General features: G+C 35.5%; 1 long non-coding RNA gene across 1 annotated transcript; it reads right to left on the reverse strand.

Annotated features, from left to right (window-relative positions):
- Window positions 1–4,707: 4,707 nt before the first annotated feature.
- Window positions 4,708–6,076, reverse strand: LOC145114597 (uncharacterized). The gene is made up of 3 exons (XR_013711092.1): window positions 5,937–6,076; window positions 5,191–5,286; window positions 4,708–5,049 (listed from the first exon to the last, which is right to left on the reverse strand). It is a non-coding gene; the product is annotated as an uncharacterized LOC145114597 (long non-coding RNA).
- Window positions 6,077–12,049: the final 5,973 nt, after the last annotated feature.

Here is a 12,049-nt window from a genome sequence, read left to right on the forward strand (position 1 = left end):
TTTCTTTCCTTAGTCTTAGAATTTGATGTTAAAAGTGTGTTAATATGCTTAATATCTATCGTCTTGTAGCAGTGATCTAAATGCTATGACCACTATACAGATTTATTGCATTCTGATTGCCCATCTGAGTCAAGACGCATAATTGAAAACAGAAGCAACTTAAGGACAAGAGATATTCTCAGATTTCAATTTTTTCCTTCCCTCCATTATAGAAGCTTATACATCAAGGTTCTGTTGTGGTCATTGATCATTGATATTGCTACTTTGATAAATTATATGATACAAGATTGCTAGGATAACCTCAAAGTACCCCTATACATCATAGTAATAGTTTGCATTAGACCCTATATTAACAAATGGCTAAATTGAATCATACTTCAGCAGTTAACTATGGGTGGAAATCCATACGTTATTTTAATTGTCTCCACTTCATGTACACAGAAACCGTGTGCATACTAATGGGTCTCTATGATAAAGCAAAATAACAAATGGAAAGAGAATCGTGCAATTGTATTTATGCAGAAAAAAAATCAAAATGTAAACAAAATGTCATTATAACATGGTTTTCTGTCTGATTAACAAAATGATGACCAAAGGTGAGATTTCCATGCTTTATTACTGATCTTGTTTCCTGATCTAGATTTATAGAACTAAGATCTGTAAGTGAAAAGAATAAGTTCCAAAACAGGTTTTTATGGTAAAGCAAGTTCACTTGAGCACTGAAGACAAGGAAAATATGAATGACATCCCACAAAAGTCGATATATAAGTTTACTGATAGGCATTAAATATTGTATAAGTTAGTGAGCCAATATAAATGTCCCTTAGTTTCGGCTTTGGCCAGTTATACAAATTGATTCCTCCGGTTCATACCACATGTCATAGTTTTCCTCTTGTTTTGGCTTTTGGGGCTGTGCATGTATGTAGCCATATCTAGTACCAGGAAATAATAAATTATTTTATGCCCTATTGTACGGTTTCATTTGATCCATCACCATCATCAAACAAGAAAGATTAGGGGATATATTCATCCAATACATCTATCTTGATCGAGATAGACCTTGAATTCTCTACAAAGGCTAAAAAGAACTATATGTCTTCGTCACAAACTCTAAGCCGGAGCCACAACATCTACATGGTGTACTTAGGCTATGTTTGGTGTACTAGCTGAAAAGCTAGTTGTTAGCTGAAGAGCTAGATGCTAGCTTATATGCTAGCTGATAAAAAAAATAACGTTTGGTAAAAACTAGCTGAAAGATATAAATTGACAAAATATGATGTTTATAACTAATTAAGGGTATATTGTAAATTTAAAAAAAAAAAACTCCTGAAAAACTAGTCCAAGTAGCTTTTTAAAAAACTAGATTATAAGCTAGCTTTTAAGCTATTTTTTGGCTTGCCAAATATGACAACATAAAAAAAAAAAAAAAAAACCCTCGAAAAATAAGCTAGCTGTGACGCGCCTAACATAATCTTAGTAGTTTTCTCATTAGAAGCTAATTAGTAGATATGGCACTTGCTAACCAACCAAGTGATCTTAAAGTCCAAGGTTTAATTTCTTGAGAACAATCTCACAGTGCAAAAAGAGACATGTAGTATCTTCCTCCCTACCTTGGTTTTAAAAAGCGTGATGCGCTCCGATGCGATAAGGGTCCTGAAGGCCGATGCATGATGCGAATGCGCACGCATCACGAACTCGAGGTGCACAAGTAGTCATTAGTGAAGCATAATGCATTATGCATGATTACCAAGATAAAATAATAGTTAATAAAACACTATATAAATAGAAAATATGAATTTAATATCTTAGATACCATCATACTATATTGTCTTTCTTTTCTTTCTGGATCCTTATTAAGTTCAGAGGATACATATTTGGCGTTGAAGCATAATTACTTTATTATAATCCATACAATTATAGAGAATGCAGAAAAAACACCACAGGGAATTAAGAGACTTGCTTGTTTCTTGTTATACATTTATACATTAGTTTCAAGTATAAAAGTCAAAAAGAATTTCTTCACTTCTAATTTCTGGTTATCAAAAAATTAAAAAAGAAGAATCAAATTCAAAACTCAAGAACCAAAAAATCAAGCTAACAAGAAAACGGGTCTTAATTAGTCAATACTGAAATACATGGAATGCAAAACAAGTACAAAAAATCAAGTTAACAAGAAAACGGGTCTTAACAAGAATCCCTACTTGTACGGACTCCATGTGTTTTATCATGCTAAATAAGCATCTAACTATTTAGAAACTCCACCATCCTTTTGTCATTACACTATCTGTTCACTTTATGTATTTACACATTGGAATCTAAAAAAAGTTAACATGAAATCCAAATTCTATCTTTGGTAACAAAGACATATTCTCCCTTCTCTAATTATTCGCATTTTTTAAAAATAAAAATAAAAAACTAACGTACATGTGCACTCTACAAAGTCCAGCATACCGTTAGTTGTAAGAGTAATCTCAGCATCAGATAAGGTTTCTTTTAAGAACAATATCCCACTCATTTTAATTCATCACTCTCAACCCCTTATATATAGTCACGATGGTGCTCCAATTTCTTCAAAGTAAGGTCTTCATTCTAATTACAAAATTATTTCTCTACATATATAAAGGCTACTTGTATCTCTCCTTTTTGACAAGACCCTTCTTCCTTTTCCTTTCTTATAAACTAATTAATGGCCTTGGTTACCAGCTTAGGTGCTGAAAAGCCAGTGGTGATATTCAGCAAAAGCTCTTGCAGCATGTGCCATTCCATCAAGACTCTGATAAGAGGTTATGGGGCAAATGCTACTGTATACGAGATAGATGAACACCCAAAGGGGCAGCAAATGGAGAGAGAACTGAAGGCTTTGAGTAGTGGTAGGCCAAGTGTACCAGCAGTTTTCATAGGCCATGAACTGGTTGGTGGGCCTGATGAGATAATGAGCCTCCAACTCAAGGGCAAGCTGGTGGACTTGCTCAAAAAGGCAAATGCCATATGGGTTTAATCAAGATATTGAAAAGACAAAAAATCACTCAACATTTCTTATGAAATATGACTATTATGGTTGAGTAATGCGAGTCTTTAATTTAGAATATGTAATATCATGAGTACGTACCCTTCTCAAAATTTTATTGTGGTTACATGTGTAATATATATGAAACAAATAATTCTGCTATAAAACATTTGAGGCCAGTAACATTAAAAAAGTTGAGAAATAAAGTTTTAAAAAAAAAAAATCTGCCATGATTGAGATGCCTAAAACTTTATCTTATTCTGATCATTTGAGTACCAAAATATATATTCTTTTAAATTTTGGCATCTTTGTAAAGATTAATGCACCAATGACACATGCACACTGCTAGGTCCCTCATGTATGCATAATCTCGAAACAGTCAATGTCTTTTTCATACTAGAGTCCCTCTTGCATATCTTCCACCAAAATCAGTGAAACACCTTTGAGCCTCTATACATATAGTCTTGAATCATTTCCGCCAATCCCTTGATCTTTCTTCATAATTCTTATTATCTCGGTTATTTTATTCAGATAATGGCCATGGTTTCAACTTACAAGGTTGGCTGCTGAAAAACCAGCGGTAACTTTTACTAAAAGCTGTTGCTGCATCTCCCACTCCCACACCATTAAGACTGTGATTCACAGCTTTGGGGAGAATCCAACAGTTTATGAGCTAGATGTACATCCTGATGGCTGGGCAGCTATTAAAGAGAGCTGAAAGCAGTAGGATGTAAGCCAAGTTTATAGGGCAGGAGCTGATAGCTGTCCAAATGAGATCATGACACTCCACCTCAAGGACAGGCTACTCAGGCTGCTCAAGAAGGCCAATGCTATATGGGTTTAGCTTTTATGCATGATAAGAATAAGTCGTATGATGTAACTGTGTCTCTTTTTTTAGGTAAAAGTGTGGTTATGCTTCAGTAGTTTTTGTTAGCCTTTATTTAAACCTTTACAACTTCTGTACGTGTACTATGTAATGTCAATCATGATATGCAATCCTAATTTACAAGATCGGTATTAATTGAGGTAGCCAATGAATCATCGTGAAATCAACTCAACTAATTAAGTGCAGGTAGACATCGAATATGACAAAGTAACACACGTTGCATGCAAAAGGTTGGACATAAGCACCTCAGATAACAACGATAAAGAATATAGAATATGATCATAAGTAGCAAACACCACATACACAAAAATGCCCATATCTACTATGAGAAAGTGAAAGAAGTCACAAATAACATTTCAAGAAACAAAATAATTTGTGTAAGCCAAATTTTTGAGGATACACGAGACAAGTGACTTGTTCTTAAGATTCAGTATACAGCTGAGCCCATTATAGTCCAAAACTATTCTGATATAAACATTTTTTCCCACATATTATAGTCCAGAACTCTGTAGTGGTAATGGTAAAATAAAGTTAAGAGGGGTACAACAAGCTATAAAGAGCTGTGCAGAAAAAAGCCACTTGAAAGATCAATTGGGTGATGCCTTGGTAAGTCTTTAGCTGTGACAACTTCTCAACCTTTCCATCACATTTTGGTCGTCATAAATGACTAATGTTTAATTGTTTATTAATGTACATGCAAAAATAATAATACACACACACAGCCATGTTTTCAAGCAGAAATTTAAATGTTTGATTCGTTCATCATGTGAAACTGTTACCTAAAACCTCAACTTGTTTGATATTTGAATGGTGGTAACTCTTTATAACCAGTACCAGTTTTATGAGCAATAAGTTTATCAATTCCATTACAGCTTGAATTTGCAAATGATTGACAGCATCAAGACATAAGATCCATCAGTGCTAACAAGGGTGATCTAAAATCATAAAGAAAGATGGAGAGAGCCTGATTTTGAATACTACTTTTCCCTAGATCAGAGTATTTTGTTAAATGATTATTAAGCAATCTGTCTTTATTGAGATAATGTCTCAGGATAAGTTTATTTCACTCTATTATTGCACTCCTTCTCCAATTCTCTATGCTTATCATCATGAAGCACTCTGGCTCCTCAGCAGTGGTCCTCATCTCCACTTCCAGCTTCGCAATAGAAAATACAAGAGTAAATTTCATAAATCGTCCTCATGTATATATAGTGGAATTATGGATATCATCCTTAAAAAAAAATTCTTTTATTACAAATATAACCATAATTATAAAGAAGAATTTTGATTGCCTAACTTGGCCCTGCCGTTTAGTTTGGTCCATCTAAATGATTGCCAGAGTTGCAGAGATGCTCGAAATTGTTCAGAAATAGGATCAAACTTAACAACGTACCTGGAACACAACATTACACAATTGGCCAGTTGGGAACACTATTAATTAATAACACAATCACAAATTGAGAGTAACCCTATGTGGCATTCACGCTTTGCAATTACCATTTCTCATCAATGAACTGCAGTTCCCAGATTTTCCTTTACACTTATCAGTTATCACCAAAAAACCAGAAAATAATTATAAACATTCCGAAGCACATGATTTTGTAGAAGAAATCCTAGAATCAAAAATCATACGACGATCGCTATTCCTATGAATATATAGATTTCCAAGAAGTCCACCACCAAAATTTACTAAAACCTAATAATATCATTCTTAACTTCCCTTTGATTTGAAACACTCATATATCCAAACCCTCACGATACAAGTTTGAACCATATTACACCGATTGACAACAATACGATAAACATGAAACACACAAGCACACACAATGATACAGCGACACAAAGTGATCGATATACACAAACAGTGGGATGAGAGAATACCTAAATAGTCAGGGGAACAGAAGCGAGATATCTAGCCTTGTTTCAATTGGCATATCGATGTTCCTTATATATAAACCAGTTTTGATTCGAAAATAAAACAAAACTAATAATTATAGATTTCTGAAAGAAGGACCGATATGTATTTGAGCCGTATCAGATTACCTCTGCTCGTTGTAGCAATCAGGTTCACGTCCTTCCTTCACCGGCCAGGACAACATGCAACGTTCCGACTTCCGATCCAATTTTAAGAAACCCAACCCGAACACCAACCCGTCGCCATATGCCATGTTTAGATTGCTAATTTAACTCCATAACCATTTTTTATGAAATGTTTATCGGAAAAATATTACCGCACCATAAAGTCGGGGCCGGCCCAATACATGGGCGAATTGGGCTTAGGCCCAGGTCATAAACTTTTAAGGGCATCAAAATGGTCCAGCTATATATATACTATATTATAATGGCCCAAAAACTTAGCCCATATTTTGTTCTGTGATGTGATCTGAACGTGAGAAAGGAAGAGACGCGCCAAACAAATGAATAATCATCGTCTCATCGATCATCCGCATAGATAAACCAAACGTCGCCTCTCGCTTGGTGCCTACTCCCCATAAACCTGTTGGCTTTGTCGATGGGATTAATGCAGCATTGCCTACCTAGAAACGTCTCCAATAAATAAAAAAGTAAGATTTGATTTCTCTATTTTTCACTTCCAGTCGATAAATCGATAACATATAGCTCTCAAATCTCGTTATCTCAATTTCTTTTTTTATTAGTCGACACTTAGTCACGATATATCAACGATTTCTCTGATCTAGTCCGGTTTCAAGGTCCGATTTTCTCTAATCTTTTCTTCTAAAGTTCTGATTTAGTGACTCGTTGATTTTGGTGTGATTTGTTTCTTGTTGGTTGTTTCAGAAATCAAGTTTGGGTGTGTTCATTCGAAATTTATGTTTATTTAATTTAGGTTTTCAAAAAACTAATTAATTTCTTATTTAACTCGTTTTCATAAGTTATTTTGAAAATTGGAATGAGAGTATGAGACTCGTCGATTTCACTTGAAAAGAGTTGAGATTCAAAATAACAAGTAGAATCGACACCTTTATCTTCGATGAGTTTTTCTGTACTCTCCTAATTTCAAAAAATATTGATATTCCAATTATTAAACGATTTCATTCGATTTGGGTTCTGTTTCAGAAATCAGATTAATTATTTATTTATTTGATTTCTACTCTATTTGATTACAGGAAAAAAGAGTGAAAGCCTCAAAAACTTATTGGATTTTTATTTTTGTATCATTTTTTCACTGTTGCATTAATCAGATGTGGGTTTTGTTGTTTCTGAAAGCAGATTTGGGTGAGTCCCTTTGAAATCTGTGTTTATTTTGCTTTGTTTTATAAATCTGATTTATTTCTTACTTGTTGGATTTTATATTTGATTTGGGTGTTTTTGTTTCTATAAGCAAGTTTAGGTGAGTTCTATTGTTTTCTCCAAGTTTGAGTTGTTTCAAAAATCAGACTTTAAGAAATCACATTTGTATATTTTGAAATCTGTTTGAATATGCTGTTTCAAATATGTTTTCTCCAAATCTGATTTGTATATGACTTTTCAGAAATCAGATTTTAAGATTCTGGTGAGTTTAATTTCTAATCTGTTTGTGTTTAATATTTGTTTTCTAAACAAATTTTCTAAACCTTTGTGTTTTTTTATGTGATGTGAAGCAGGAACAATATTTCTGGCGTTGCTGTCAAAAGATCATTTCTAATCAGATTTCCGACTTCAAGGCAGCAAAATATTAAAAATTGTAAAATAAGAGATGTTTTTGCTTCAAAAAATGCACAAAGACATCATTTTAGATGATTTTTATATGTTTTTGTTTGTATTATATGGTTAATTATAAAATTTGCTCCATTTTTTTTTTTGTAAATTTTTTATATATAAGGGCATAAAATTCTTATTTTTCCCCGGGTAGTAAAAAATAATTGACAGGCCCTGCATAAAGTTAATGTTTTTTTTCCAATTTGGTCAAAATAAATGAGTCCAACACTTATACACCACCCTCTTTATGTGTTGACTTCATTCTTCACTATTCAAAACGAAACGGTCGCTAGCTAGCTAGGGTGAAGAATCAAATAACTAGGTGTAATGATACAAGCGGACCCTAATGGACTGTTTGTGACGGTGGAACTCAACTATCAAGGGGTATTTACTGTTATCGTGTTCTCTTCTCTTACACTGGTGGTGTGAAAACCATGATCAATAATGTTGATTTTTCTGCTATGACTTACTTTGTGTGTTTGACTTTCTTTGAACGTTTCATGCAGGAAGAATGTAAAAAAATGTATTACTATGAACCATGCCTTTGAAACATCCCAAAAATCATGACCAAAAATTTCATTTTTAATTTAAATAAAATCATAGTTATCAAACCATTTCATCAAAGCATAGTCAAAATATCTCAAAACATTATTATCAGAGTATCAAAACATCGGAGTAAACATCTCAGGCTAAACATAATGGTGCGTGCGATGCAGTTATCCCGAGCTCTTCTCTTTTCCACTGAAAGCACCTGAAACCAAAACTGTAAACCGTAAGCACGAAGGTTAGTGAGTTCCTCATACTACCACATACCATACACATAACCACATATATTGGGCAACCGCCCCTACATCGGGCCTCGCCCGGCATCAGGCCCCGCCTGGCATCGAGTGTCACACCTCCAAACCGGAACGGCGGAAAAGTTCGGGAGCGGAGGACGTCATGTTAAGTATCACAACACATGCACATAGTAATCAAAGTAACAACAACCATCGTGTTAATAATATAAAGTTTACATTATGTTCAAAACATTTCATGATTTAAATTAAAACTATAACAAAAGATAAGACGTAATGCTACTATGCTCCGTCTTCGTAACACCTGAGAAGGTACCTGTCTACTAACGATCCTGAGAATGCAAGTGGTTTAAATAAATGTCAACATTAAAGTTGGTGAGTTCATAAGTATTTTTATTATAAAAAGTATACTCTTTGTTCTTTGGAAAAGTTCGTATGTTCCTCCAGAAAATCCTATATTTTCTTAATGATTAATTTGACGGTACTCGTTACTTCTTGGATTACTTAGTGAATACAAATTATATATAATTCAGATCGAATAAACAGTTGAATGTGTGGATCTGCCTTAAGCCCACAACCAAACAAGGAACAGGAAATGAGGCGGAAGTCACACATTCCACTGTCTGTCGGATCTTCATTACATATAACTCTAGTTTATTCACCAGGTAATCACAGAATTAACGTTAATGATTCTTTTAGATATAATGAATGTGTTTCCTTCAGAAAATCCTATATTTTTTTAGTAAATGGTAACCATAATAGTTCATTCTATAATTACTTAGTTTATACTAACTATATATAACCTAATATCGAACGGACAGTTGAATGTGCGAATCTGCCCTAAGTCCACAACCAAACAAGGAACAGGAAATGAGGCGGAACTCACACATTCCACTGCCTATCGGATATTATTTATATATAACTTTGATGTATAAACTAAGAATTATATAATTAACCATTAAAGGTCCTTTATGTTATACTAGTTTGTAAATAAGTGTTGAACCTTTTGTAAATATATTCCTAGTTCCACTTACTCTATTGTAAAACATTGTTTTCAGTAATAAATGTTATTGTTTTCAGAAAAGTTACATCGAAAATTGTTTACCTTTAAAAATAAAGATGTTTATCATAGAAAATCTTATATTTTCTATAAAACTGATTTGTAGTCTTAATCATTCCAAGACCGAAAAAGTACAAGTATAATTACCATACTTAGTTTAATGATACCTAGTTTTATTTATAAGAACAACTAGCTGATGATGTGTTTGCCCTGAAAACTCGACGTGATGATACTACCCTCCTATGATCTCTTAGTACCTACGAGTCGTATATAACCGATATCGATTAGACAGTTGAATGGGTGAATCTGCCCTAAGCCCACAACCAAACAAGGAACAGGAAGTAAGGCGGAAGTCACACATTCCACTGTCTATCGGACTTCAATTTTATATAACCTTATTGTATATACTGAGTAATCACATAGTTAATATCATTTGAGATTGTTTAAGAAAAAGTATATTACTACGTAAATATATCGTTGTTTTCTCCTTGTGAGTTCTTATAACCATACTAATATGACGGATATGTAACACCCAAAATTTTACAATCAATTTAAACTTTTTAAAAGTCTTTCCAACCATTAAAATCATTACAATTTTGTTTCAAAATGTATAATATCAGAGTTTTTCCCAGAAACATAGACAAAACATGAGGAGCTGTACGATCACGCATTTGCCTTGCCACGATCCCCTGATGTACCTGAAACAATAAACTGAAACTGTAAGCCCGAAAGCTTAGTGAGTTCCCCCAAAATACCCATACCCACAACAACACACACATAATCATAAACAGCATACTATGGGTCCAATCAACCATCGGGTTGGAATACCCCAGGCCCTCAACCAACAGGTTGGAATGCCAACACACTATGGGTCCAATCAACCATCAGGTTGGAATACCCCAGGCCCTCAACCAACAGGTTGGAATGCCAACACACTATGGATCCAATCAACCATCAGGTTGGAATACCCCAGGCCCACAACCAACAGGTTGGAATGCCCACATACTATGAGTCCAATCATCCTCGGGATGGAATACTCACAGCCCACAACCAACAGGTTGGAATGCCCAGGTCTATTGGCTTTCGCACAAAGCAGATAAGCCTCAACCGCCAAACAAACATGTGCACGTATAACAGATAATCACATAACAGTCTATAGACAATACTTGATCTAACGGATCATACCACATAGCACATAACATCATCCCATCTACCAGGATACCGATCTAACAGATCATACCACATATCATATAATATTATCCTACCCTCTAGGATACCGATCTAATAGATCATACTAGCACAACATAACCATATAACAATTCAAAGGGCCGACCTTGGTGCCTTAAACCCTTGAGTATAGTGAGGATAACTCACCTGGCACTGCTGAAGTCCCGCAGACAAAACTCCAGCTGCTGGTTGACAGAATCCCAAGATGTCAACATCAAACAATACCCAATTAATAATTGGGTTCCAAGCCCAAGGTCCAACTCACACTCCAAAGACCTAAAAGTCGAGTAATAGGCCAAAGCCCAATATATGGCACAATTTTCCAAATTGGGCCCAGACCTCTACATGGTCTTTCCTTAAGTCCCATTCGATTATTCCAATCCAATTTCCATGACCCATCATCACATAGTCATAAAGGCTCAATTATGGCCCAATTTTCCAAATTGGGCCCAAGTCCTCACATGGGCCTTATCCTAAAGCCCATCTACTTATTTTGGTCCATTAACTTGTTCTTGGACAATCCATTAATAGTCCAATCTCCAAAGCCCAATAGGAAGGCCCAATTCAAGGCCCGAGTGAGATTAGGGCTTTCACATGAAATGATGATTAGGGTTAAGTGTTTCTTACTTAACCCCTTAAGGACTTAATCCATTAAGTCCATTATTGTCTTATGTTAGTTTGCCAAAGATTATTAATTATTATTTTAGGTTTAATAATTAATTCTCGTGTGTGTCCCAAACAATTCCCACATTTAGGGTTTTATGCTCTTAGGGTTTTCCAAACCCTAATTAGGGTTTTCCAACCCAATACTAGCCCATTAGTCAATTGGTTGAGCTTCTAGGTCACTTTGGGCCTTATTGGGCCCATTAGGGTTTTATTAGGTCCATTGGGGTCTCTTTGGGCCCACTACGGTTCTTTTGGCCCATTAGGGTTTAGTAGCCCCTTGTCCAAACATCCAAACGAGGTCCAAACGCAGTCAAAGCACACCGCCACCCGGCACGGCGGCCGGTGGCGGCAGGAGGCGGCAACCACCACCTCACGGTGGTGGTTTCAAGTTTTTCTATTATTATTCCGGCATCGATTACAGTTTACAACCAAATCCGACTGACACACTCACACACTAATCTAATAAAACACACACACACAGCCACCATTGTGGTGGCCGGTGGTGGTAAGTGGTGGTAGAAGAGCAGCAACCGACCGATAGCCACCATGGTTGGCTGCCATAGTGGCTCCCCAACGTTTCCGGCCAGCCCCTAAACACACCCACCCTCCGACACATACAGAACCACGCACACACACGCGCGCAAGACACCCACCAAGCTGTTGCGTTTTGAGCATTCTAACACTCCTAAGTGTACATGCAACCCTAA

This window comes from Lactuca virosa, chromosome 5 (assembly GCF_052849685.1).
Source record: "Lactuca virosa cultivar CGN04683 chromosome 5, Lactuca_virosa_CGN04683_v6, whole genome shotgun sequence".
NCBI lineage: Eukaryota > Viridiplantae > Streptophyta > Magnoliopsida > Asterales > Asteraceae > Lactuca > Lactuca virosa.